This window comes from Pipra filicauda, unplaced genomic scaffold, assembly GCF_003945595.2.
Source record: "Pipra filicauda isolate LSUMZ 115617 unplaced genomic scaffold, ASM394559v2 scaffold1239_size43177_pilon, whole genome shotgun sequence".
Taxonomy (NCBI): domain Eukaryota; kingdom Metazoa; phylum Chordata; class Aves; order Passeriformes; family Pipridae; genus Pipra; species Pipra filicauda.
In genome coordinates this window covers 33277-41704 of record NW_024103695.1, presented here as the reverse complement: position 1 = coordinate 41704, position 8428 = coordinate 33277, and the positions used below count along the sequence as shown (strand labels likewise).

The 8428-nt window shown below is 45.7% G+C and overlaps 1 long non-coding RNA gene across 2 annotated transcripts; it reads right to left on the bottom strand.

The window, feature by feature from the left end:
- Window positions 1-1392: 1392 nt before the first annotated feature.
- Window positions 1393-7698, bottom strand: LOC113998585. 2 transcript variants are annotated; one of them, XR_005566326.1, is made up of 3 exons: window positions 7428-7698; window positions 3488-5603; window positions 1393-3266 (listed from the first exon to the last, which is right to left on the bottom strand). It is a non-coding gene; the product is annotated as an uncharacterized LOC113998585 (long non-coding RNA). The 2 variants fall into 2 exon arrangements; XR_005566327.1 differs by having other exon boundaries at window positions 3228-3569; window positions 4057-5603.
- Between the last annotated feature and the right edge of the window lie 730 nt (window positions 7699-8428).

Below are 8428 nucleotides of genomic sequence, written 5' to 3'. Positions count from 1 at the left end.
CGCGGTGGGAGACGTGAGAGGCTGAGAGAAGCTGGACAGAGGCGTTTCGGTCGTGGGCCAGTCGGCGCGAACCGAGGGAGAAGGGTCGCTACCTTCCCCCTGGCATTTGCTGCAAGCACGGAATCGGAGTTTGCTGCAGCTAAAAAGCTGCTGTTGGCTATCCTTGCTAAGCGAGGGGAAACAGTAGCTGAGGTGTTTGACGAGCTTATTGCTCGGGCCTGTGGAAACGGTTTCTTTAAAGTGCCCCCTCTCCTTTTCGCCTTTGAGGAACGGCGGGCTTTGGGAGACAGACTCTGGGACTTGAAAACCCTCGCTGCTACTCCGAACCTTCTCGGCCGTGCAGTCATCCTGCTGAAGGGGGAGCGCGGCGCGGCCCGGCACACACTGCCCCAACCGAACCGGGTGCATTCGAGCCGTGGCCGCCGCCCCCCCGGGCACGATCGCGGTGCAGACGAAGCCCAGGGAGCCGCTCTGGCCGGAGAAGCCTCAGGCGCAGCAGAGCAGGGCGAGGCAGCGCCGCGGGGGGAAAGCAGGAGCACCCGAGAGCCGGCGGGAGAGCAGCCCGGCCGAGCGGGGCAAGGAAAACCGGGAGCGGCCCCAGAGGGAAACGGGGATGGAGCAACCCGGGCAAAGCATCGCTTCTTGGGGAGAAGGGGAGCGGGCGGGAAGGCTGCTTTCCGGGGGTCTGTTCACTCTCCTGCTGACTCTGGTGGCTGGCCGGTGGGGCGCTGCGGGCTCACGGGGTTGTTAAAAGCAAAATCTCTCTTTTTAGTCCTTCTACTCACTTGTAGAGAACTTAAACCCAAAGACTTGCGTTTACCTGCAAGCTCGTATGCAGACAGTTTTAGGGAGTTTTTCCGGGAAATGAGTATTTGTACGAAAATCTTAGTGAAATGCCTTATTCTTAGCTGTATTTTACCCCTATAAAACCCTTCTGAAAAAACATCGTATTCAAAAAACAAACAAACAGAAAACAAACAAAAAAAAGCAAGCAAGGTTTTGACAAAAAGGATAAAAAGCCCTCTTGCAAAGCTTTGCCTTAGCAGAGAAAGAGATAAGGTGTTACTGGCTCACACAATAGAGATCGTTTGTTGCCGAGCAACTGAGTATTACACCTCCTCTGGCCAAACTCGGGGAAAAAAAAAAAAAAGGGGGGGTGTAGAACCCTCCTGCTTTATAGAGGCTGCAACTTTGCAATCTTCTGATTGGGGAAAGAAATATTTTTGCCTTACAGTTTGTGGGAGGGAGGGCAAAAAATCTAAAAACCCTCTCCCGTCTCGCTTTGAATCTCCCTGCCTACAGGATAGGGGGAGGAGAAGAGAAACACTGCAAACTGAAACCTGAGTCACATACCACAGTAGAGATTTAAAGGAAAAACAAACAAACAAAAAGTTAGAGATAATATTAAAATTAATGAAAAGAGTCACAAATAAAAATGTATTCATTCTCAATCTGTCATTAGTAATTCTCATGAATAGAGGAGCCAGTCTGTGGCTCCAGCGAGCTTGACCAGAAGCTGGGAAGATGATGCAGAATACAGTAAATTAAGGAAACTATTCTAGTTGCTTTTTCATTTTTTCTATTAATCGGGACAACAACCACAGCCTTTTATTAGTAACTGACAGCCAGCCACTTCGTACTATAAAACCTATATTCCTCTCGTACAGTCAAGTTACAAAAATTCTGAAATTTGAAATTCTTTTGTGACAATTGTTTAATAGTCTAGGCTCTATTTTGCAGAAATTCCACAGATTCATTCTGCAATCTGACCCCGTGAGATTAAACACTCCTGTTCATCTATTCCAACGTGGAGATCACATCTCCATTCAGCAGTAGGATGCTGCCCCCCTGTATGCTGACTGCAGAGAGATGGGGATTACCTGCAACCACGGCATAGCTGCAAGTGCCCCTGGCTGACCCAATGAAGCAGGAGCAGCTGGAGCCTATTCTGAGCTCTTCACTAAACATGGATATGGTTACAAAGAGATTATTGCCTACCCTTTTACTATTAGTCCTTTGTTGTAGATATTCTCTGTTGTTTTCCTTGGTTTTCACCAATCTGCTGCTTCACTTGCTCCACAATGGCCTGGTCCAACCACAGCCCATGGGGGGGAATGTATTTGTGCTTAACTGGATGATGCAAGAGCTGAGAGAGGGGAACTTCGGCCCTGAAACAACCATCTGGTATAACTGGAGATTAACTGGCATTTTGCTATTAGTTGACAACTCTCCAAAAACATTTGACAGAAACAGTGAAAAAGAAGATGATGTTAAGACAGACCCCTGAGATACAGCATGCCACAGGCAAATCATATAAAGACCTGTCCTTGCACGGGACACTTAGCTCAAAGTCAACAAAGCTAAGCTTTTTATTTATGCAACAACTAACCTAACAGTTTAATTTCAGTACAAAAAAAAAAAAGGGGGGGGAGTGAGGAAAGATAAGTTCATGAAATGGTCTTGCTGACTGTTACTTGAGGTTGCTTGCCTAAATAGCCAGAATTGTTTTAAACATGGTGAAGAGGAGCTTTTGAAGTTTTTGTAGTGACTATTGACAAGTTCTCTTTGAAGTCCAAAAGCCCATTTGCATAGAGAAGTGCGTGTTTTGCTTTAAAAATATGAGTATATATTTATCTTTAAACTATAAGAATGTTTGTACGTATTTGGGTTTTGAATTGAACGTGAAGCAGAAATATGTTTATGTTTTCCAAGCTATACTTTCATAAAAACAAGAAATGCATAATTAGATCTTACTCAGATGAGGGCAAAACACAAGAATGATAATTTCTCAGTTCACAACCAGAAAACACAGTAAAATACAGCTCAAAAGTATGTTTGTGTGAGAGCATGAAGTGATGGCCATCACGCATGAAAGTTGTGTGAATGTATGCATGTGAGTGTATGAATATATGATTATTAATATATTCTGGTTTTGCTCACAAATGCCTAAACCATATTACCTTACAGATGCATAAGCACCTTTGGATAAAGAGTGGGAGGCACATAACCCTGAGTTAAATGAAGTTTCATTGGCAAAATAAAAGTTCTCAAGAACCACATAGAACAAAGAGATGAACCAAGCAAAAGACCATCAGTCAGGCCTGGATTGTGCAAAAGAAAAAGGGGGAATAGTTGAGAAACTCTTCGAGGCTGCAGGACATACACTGCATCAGGCCTGCTGGCACAATGCAGCCTGCGTGCTGGACGGCAGGGACCCGTGTGCTCCAGCAGCACAGGGGGGGCCTGGAGCAGCAGAGAGCAGAAAGCTGCAGAGAGGAAAACCAGGAAGGAGGTTGTTAGCCAGGGTGTGAGAAACCAGAAGATGGGGGGCCTGGAAATGTGCCTTGGCTAGTAGAGCCAATGAAGTTATAGATATAGTGTGTGAAAGTAAATGTAACCAATAGAGAGTTAGAACAGAGCGTGTGAACCCTGTAGGACCCTTGATAACGGGTGTATTTCTGGAATAAAGTGAGAGCATTGCCTGTACCTCTAGGAGGATGTGTCTCTGACTCTCGAGCTCGTTTTTTGCATCTTCTCCTTTTACATTTCTATTTTCATGGAAATATCACCTGTAAAACACAAACATATTTCTGCTTCATGTGCAATTTAAAATTCAAAGACACAGAAACATTCCTCTAGTTCCAAGGGAAATACACACTCCTCCTATCTCTGAAGCCAAACACACATTTCCCCATGCTAATGGGCTTTGGACTTCAAAGAGAACCTGGCAGTAGTCCCTGCAAAAAACTTCAAGAACTGTCAAAATACAAAACCTCTCCTTCTCCCCCCCGTTTGTGCTGCAGCTCCAACCACTTTGGGCCATTTAGGTAAACAACTTCCAAAACCAGTTGGTAAGGTTATCTCCTGAACTTGGCTTTCCTCACTCCCCCCCTTTGTTTTAGTAGTTTATTCACAGGAAAATCATCTCTTTCTAAATGTGTAGCATTCCAAGTTTCACTTGAAACAACTGTAAGAATGTCTTCAAAACACAGCTGGCACTTCAAAGGTGTATACAATTTAAGGCAAATGGCAAATAAAATAAGTACTGAGTGATACCAAAACCACACTGAGCTTAGGATGTTCTCAAAAACCAGAGTCCACTTCCAAGTGAAGCTGTTGCTGCTCCCCTCCCTGGGCACTGTTCAAGGAAAGCCCAGCACAGGAAACAAGAAGTACCACAGGCTCCTTTGGAAACATCAAAGCTGCAATTCTGGAGTATCCCCACCAGGACAGTCCCTGGAAATGGAATTCAGCAACAGCTTTTAGGCACTCTCAGATTCACATTTATTGCAATAGCTCATGACTTTCTTTCTTAAATCATATCTCAGGATTTCCCTGAATTATCACAGTGGAGGAAACAAACCTTCTCCTAACGGGAACCAGCCAAGCCAATGGAGAAGCAAAGCTGACAGTGTGAGCCCACCAGAGCTCTCAGCTGCTCCGGGTCACCTGCCTGGGCACTGCAGATTTGGGAGCTCAGAGCTGGCTCTCCCTGCCAGGGCCGTGGCTGGAGGGGGAGCAGATAAAGGGCAGGAACACCTTTGGCCTAAGCTGCTGCTCTCTTGAACTTCAGCAGGTGCTGGGGACCAGGGCAGAGTCAGAGGGGAGGAGAGCAGCTCACTTCCCAACTGAGAAAGGACAAGGACAGGAGACACTGGGGACCTGTACAGACACTGCTCCCAGCTGGGCAAATAAAGCTGGCAGCACCCTGGCATCCAAAATTGGGAGCTTCACTCCAGGGGAATAAAAAAATGGACAGTTTATTTAGAGAAGTTTCAGTGCAGAGATTTCACTTTCAGGAATGGTAAAAGTGGCCAAAGAAAGTCTTTCTGGCCCTTCCTGAAAAGCCCCAAGCCAAGTCCTTGGGACTGCAGTACCCCTGTGCCAACGTGTGCCCAGCCAGAACAGCCCCTGGGAGCTGTGCCCACTGCTGACAAACCACTGCCCACGGGCACTCCTGCCTGGACAAGGGCAGGGCCAAAGCCAGAACAGCCCCTGGGAGCTGTGCCCACTGCTGACAAACCACTGCCCACGGGCACTCCTGCCTGGACAAGGGCAGGGCCAAAGCCAGAACAGCCCCTGGGAGCTGTGCCCACTGCTGACAAACCCACTGCCCACGGGCACTCCTGCCTGGACAAGGGCAGGGCCAAAGCCAGAACAGCCCCTGGGAGCTGTGCCCACTGCTGACAAACCCACTGCCCACGGGCACTCCTGCCTGGACAAGGGCAGGGCCAAAGCCAGCCCTGGCCTTGAGGCAGAGGAGCACAAAGGAGGGCACACTGGGGAGGAAGCAGGGCTGGCACACACAGAACCTTCCCAGAACATTTCGGGGGAATGAATTCCTGTGCTCACTGCTGATTATTGCAAAGCTCCTGCTCTGCAAACTGGGCTTGCAGAACAGTTTCATCCCTTGTGGGTCATGAACAGGATCAGTTCTGGGCTCGGTCCCAAGGACCCAGGTTTGGTTCCAAATGTCACTCGGTCCCCCTGGGACAAGAACAGTGGCACACACGGACTCAACAGCCCTGCACAAGGCCAGGAGTGGGGGGGAAATATCCTTGAGAGCACTGCTGGATTTCAAAAAGAAGTCAGTCACATCAACTCTGTAACAAATAAAAAAGAGAAGCCAAAATAAATAACTGTAGACAGGGTACTAAGCACCTTGAGAATACCAATAAGAAAAAATAAGAATAAAGGCATCTGTTTGAAGTACAAAGAGTTTGGGAGACACCATTTGTTTGCCATGAAGCCTTTTTGTCAATTATTTTGTTGGCCCTTCTATAGTTAGAATCCAAACCTTACCCTGCCACAAAAAGCAGAAAACCTCTTTAGAGAGTTAGGAGACAGAGTCAGTTTGGATTAATGGGAAGAATATCTCTGGAGACAAAATAAGGCAGAGAAAATAACCCCCATCCTCAGCAGCAGAGCTGCCTCCCCCCTGCCTGCCCCTGGAGCCAGGGGAAGCAGCAGAGGGAAGCAGCTTCCTCCAGCCCAGGAACTCTCCTGCCAGTGGCTGCAGCAAATCCCCAGCTCTCGAGGCAAACCAAATCCTTCCAGCCAGCAGCCTAAGAGACAGGGCAGGGATGGAGCTGGCTCAGGGCAGCAGCCCTGGCAGAGCTGGGCTCCAGAATGGAACAGGAGAAGACCCAGCAAATCTCACAGTAGTTTGCCTTTTCAAAGGCACACCCAATTCCAGAGACAGAGTTCCAAAATTGGGATTCTACAGAAGAGACAAAGTTACCTTGACTTGATGACTTGTTCATTGATGGAGAGGCGTGACCAGATTGCTCACAGACCCTTAGGATGGGCAATATGTCCATTTATTATCTCAATCAGTGAACTTTGACACAGTTTAGTTTGTTTGGGGCACATGCTCCCAACAAGGTGATGGGATAGCTCAGTCTGTGCACACGTCTCATGGCCCCAGTTCATTGGACCTGATGTTCTGTCCACGCCCTCTGAAATCATCCTTGGCATAGAAACCTCTTTAACTAATCTGCTTTTAGAGTTTTACTAAATTTGCAGGTGTTTCATTATCTTCAGTTTCTCAAGGTTTTCTTACTATAAACATCTTACGTTCTCAAACCTTATCATTAGACACCCAGCTAACAAGTACCAACATCCCAGATTTTCACACAGTCTCTGAGTATAAACAACACACACCTGTCACTCCCATGGCAAGCAAGGCCTAGAGAGGGCAGGAAAAACTGTTCAGAGAAATCTCTCTGTTCCGGCCACAGTTCCCCAGTTCTGCTTTGAACAATTCTTACTGCACTCCTGCAACATTCCTCCTCATCCCTACAACATATTACCAAACACAATTACATACAATAATACCACTGCCACTAACAAACTTAACAACCTTTGATCCCAGAGTTTGTGCTCTTAACTCTGTGCTTACAGATGTTCCTAAATATAGGGCTTATCCTTGAAAGCTTTTATTCAATCTAAAAACACTTCTGCAAATGGAGCTTCATTCAACTTGGGGTTGTGTGTGGTCTGTTTTTCTTTAGGGTGTTTGTGTCCAAGCTGTTTGTGTAGCTGTTCATACATTCCCACACACACATTGCTTTCATTCCTTCACTTGCACACGGTGGCCACCATCAAACAAACTTTCACTCAGACACACTTTTCAATTCCATTGCACTGGGTTTTATCAACTAAGAAACCATAATTATTCTCTAGTACCTTATAATGTCAAAGTTTCCCAACCAAACAGATAAAATTAACCAGATAGATTAACTTTCCCTTACTAATACTTAGTGAGTAATCCAAAGGTCATTCAATACATTATACTGAAATTCTTACCCTCTATAACTTATATACCTCTTAACTTCTAAAACTATGTGCCTTAAAAGTACTAAGAAATTGTACTTTAATAATATTGAAGAGACAGCTACAACAACTTCTGGTGTTGTCACAGTCACCTGCAGGAACCTCATCCAGCTTGTTCTGAAGAACCAGCTTCTTCCCAAGGCCTCCTCCATCGTGCAGATACCCAGAGAGCACCTGTGTGCAAAAGACTCCAACCCATGAAACACTTCTGCAGGGCAATAGAAGAGGGCTGTCCCCCTTCTCGCTTTGCAAAGTGTGCTAAGAACTCTGGAATCATCAATCTCTATAACCTTTATGCCAATAACAACAAATCTGTAACAGTTCTATTTCAGAACAGAGTATGCTACATCCTACCCATATACTACTAACACTTCTGCTCAAATGATAGGTTAACCTGTGCCAACATTCTGCTGGCATGTTCTCATCTGGGTCAGGGGGGCACTGATGACCTGGGGCACCCGATCCATTCCCCCTGGTTCTGGGAGCTCCTGCCGGGCTGGAGGAAAGGCTGCAGCTGTCTCCTCAGCACGTGCTGCTTGTGCTGCTCTGCTGATGACACCTGCAGCTGGAAAGGACAGAAGGGAAGAAGTACAACAGAAGGTCCATGGGTAAAAAGAAAAGAATTCCTAGAGATCATTTAGGCCCACAGTGAAATGCCATTTGCAAAAGCAAAGTCATGTATCAATATTTGCTTTGGGATGTACAGTAAAACTCCAGAATTTCCTAACAATAAAACAATAGGTTTTGTTAAAGCTGAGGAACTGTTCATTGAAAGAATGAAACTAGAGGATTGAAGAACTGATAAAAATCATATCTGATTGCACTGTAAAAAAGAAAGTCTTTTCTGCAGACTTAATTACTCTCAGCAACTCTAAAATTTCAATAAGTCTCATTGGAAAATGGGATACAACCTAAGCAGCTCTTCTGGCTTCATCTTCTAGAACTAGTAAGATTTTGGATTTTGTCTCACATAAACAAACATCACAAATGTTTGCTCTACCATTTTACTTCAATTATCTGTTTTAAATTACCATAACAAATATTCTACTGTTGCCTATTTGACACAATTCATAGGTATTGACACTATCACTCT